Source organism: Pteropus vampyrus, unplaced genomic scaffold (genome assembly GCF_000151845.1).
Source record: "Pteropus vampyrus isolate Shadow unplaced genomic scaffold, Pvam_2.0 Scaffold33, whole genome shotgun sequence".
Lineage (NCBI taxonomy): Eukaryota > Metazoa > Chordata > Mammalia > Chiroptera > Pteropodidae > Pteropus > Pteropus vampyrus.
Window position 1 is genome coordinate 1,656,600 of NW_011888814.1, and position 3,473 is coordinate 1,660,072.

General features: G+C 36.8%; 1 pseudogene; it reads right to left on the minus strand.

Annotated features, from left to right (window-relative positions):
- Positions 1-2,626: 2,626 nt before the first annotated feature.
- LOC105290151 lies at positions 2,627-3,464 on the minus strand (annotated as a pseudogene).
- Between the last annotated feature and the right edge of the window lie 9 nt (positions 3,465-3,473).

Here is a 3,473-nt window from a genome sequence, read left to right on the forward strand (position 1 = left end):
ACACTTGGTAATATGGTATTCACATACAGTATTTGCTATTTTCTACTAGGATTTCTAAGGAAACTACTAAGTCGTCAGTCATATTTTGGTTATCAGAGAACCATCTCAGAACTTGTGCATTATGAGAATCTGAAACCAAGGATTCCTATGACTGTGATTAATTTTAGTTTTAAATCCTAGTTCTAGAAGTCAGAGAGAGAGAGAGAGAAAGAAAGAGAGAGACATATATATGTACGCATATGCCCCTCAGAGACCTTTCCCTGGATAATCAGCAACCCCTGAGGCAGCAGAAGGCAGTAGCCCAGATTTGACTAACGGTCACAAGGTCCAGACTGTGAAAGGCTAAGGATAACATCTTGATCTACATTATGTTTCGGTTCCTGACCCTTAACGTAGAACCACTCCCTGGCTACGTTCCCATGAGACTGTACAGAAGAATGCCAGAAAAGTCCTCAGAACTGTCCTCAAGACCTGAAGAAAGGATTTGTTACTCTTATCTCACCTCGGACCAATCAGCTCCCAGCATGATCCTGAACTCCTAACCTATGATGTCTTGTGATTTTGCCCTTTATAATGTGTAACCTATAAGCCATCGGAGAGCTGAGTTTTTAGAACATAAGCTTCTCACCTTCCTATTGGCCAATTAGATAGTCAACTTTTTTTTTTTTTTTCTATACTGCAAACTCCTTCTCGTGCATTTCTTTGGTCCAGGGTGAACAGGCAGACTGAGTCAAGGAAAACAACATTGAAGTTTTGATAACAAATCCTCATCTTCACCAGCATTTGTTATTGTTAGGTAGCTGGTCAGACATGAGTGACAGGGGGAACAAAGAAATAGGGGCCCAGCCTAGAAACCACCCAAAAAACACCCTATCCATAATTAGAGAATCCCTACCACATCCCCAGAGACAAAGGACAAGAGGGTCATAGTCTTAGCTGGCCTAATCTGGCTATAGACGTCTGCACAGAAGGTCATTATAATACTGTTTGTGCCTGGAAGTTCATGAATCTAATTATAACAGACTATATTCTGGGTAAGCACATGCGCACTAGGCAAAGAGTTACACAGCAGCCAGATGTCAATCAAAATGACTTCACTTGCCAATCACCTAGGAATGCCTTTGGAACTACCCATCATGGTCCAAATATAATGCAAACATTCCCACTTCTGGGTCCCCCATTTTTGTGGCCTTTTCGTGGCCTGCACTTTTTTGTGGCCTTTTGGTGTTAGTTACAGCACTGGGACCATGTGCCTCCTTGGAGCATACTTTGTCTTTCTAAAATATACTTTTAATAAATCTTTTCTAGACCTCACTGACCTGTGATTCTTCACTGCATCACTTGAGGAAGAATTGAGGGAAAATGCTAACTACACTTTTGCGCCATCATTATCCCTCTCCTCCCCCGTGCCATTGGGGCGACACTGAACTCCATTCAGCCCCAAAGGTGACATTATCTCTTGCTTTTTGATGATAGCCATTTTAACAGGTATGAGGTGATATCTCATTGTGCTTTCGATTTGCATTTGCCTAATAATTAGTGATTTTGAGTACCTTCTCATGTTCCATATCCAAAAATTTATTGCTAAGACCTATGTCAAGAAGCTTTTCCTTATGCTTTCAAGTCTTACATTTAAGTCTTTAATCCATTTTGAGTTAATTTTTGTGAGTGATATAAATAGGAGTCTAGTTTCATTCTTTTGTATGTGAATATCCAATTTTTCCAGCACCAATTATTAGACTCTGTCTTTTGTCCTTTGAGTATTCTTGGCTTTCTTTTCAAATATTAGTTATTATTGTTTTTGTCCCTTTAACTATCTTTATCTCTTTTACATTACTGAATATGAATGTATCAACTTATTGTCTTCCCTTTCTAGTTTAACATATATCTTTTCACTGTAAGGCGCTTGGATTTTATAATAATTTAGAAAAATGTGGAGGTGTTTGTTAGGTAGAAATATGTTGGCATTAAAGCTAATTGCCCAAAGATTTACGAGAAGACACATTTAAAGGCACAATCATTATGATAATTGCTACAATGAATGCTGTGAACTTTCAGTTGTTAAACAGTGCCCTAGAGAGGTGTCATTTCTAACACATTATTTTTGATATGACATCTCTTAGGCATCTGCCAGTGAATGCCAAATTTATTATTGAGTATATATTTCTAGAGTTATTTATTATTTATTAAATCATCCATAATCAATGAAAAAAATATCATTCTAATGCACAGATCTGATAAAAAAGTATAGAGACTTAGATTTTAATATCTATGGTGATAAAATGGCTTAAAATAAATTGAAGATTTTTAGTTGGTTAAAAAGCAATTTTAAGTAAAAAATAGGCTAACATTACTAAAAATACAATTCCACAGCCACCTGGTTTTTCAAAATAAATATAAATGACAGAGCTTATATAGTTTTAATAATCAAAGACTTTAATGAAGGATAAATTATTTTTTACTGTTCATAAAGGATAAAAATAATTTAGGATAAATTATCTAAGTTATTAATTTTGGATAAAATATTTGTTTAATTTAGAAAGGTAAATTTTGTTTTTTTTAAGGTGCTTATTGAGTATTACTAACTTTCTATGAAAAATCTTAATAGAAAATTGCGGTTTTGTTTATTAGCTCTCAGCAGCGCGTTCCTGAGCTCTGAGTAAGCTTGCCTTCTTCTGAGCTACCGGACCTTTCTTCTGGGCAAGAGACATTTTGGGATGGTTCCACCTCTTCTTTTTAACTTCTGTCTTAGGCTTCTTCTCATAGACTGGATTCTCTAGTATAGCAGCATGAGCTTTCTTATACATCTCCATCATGTCTGGAGTTACGTTGTTTTTTTATGTGTTGAGAGAATTGTTTCTTATAAGCATCTTCATCTTCTTCCATTAGATAACACATGTAATCTGCAACATTCTGACTCATGATGTGCTTCTGGTGTACTTCTGCATTGAATTCCTTGCTTTCTGAATCATAACCAGGGAATCGTTTGGTATTGTGAAGAATAGACAAGCTTCCATCCACAGCTCCCTTCAGGGCCTCAAAAACTTTATTTCTAGTAGTAATTCTTGCAAGCCCTGCATCCAAATAGCAGGTAAAGGCACCAGGTTGACCATCAGTGTTTCCCACAGTGTATTTATCTCCTGTCACCTCCACTTGGCCTTCATAGATCTTGTCCATGCCAAACCTATTGAGAAGGCTATGGCCAGCAGCACGCCAGTACAATATGCTGCAGCATAATTTATTAGGCCAACCTTCACACCATACTTTGGGAGTTCATGAGCGTAAGCTGCACAAACTATCATATCTCTTTCTATACAGGCATAAGCAATCTGACAAATATCTCTATTGGTTACACGAACTATCATCCTGTATTTGGGTGCATTTTACTTATTTTTATCCTGGATTATCAAACGTTTTGGGGCATAGTAATCAATTTTACCCTCTCGTCGTCATCTAAATTTCATTGGTATCTC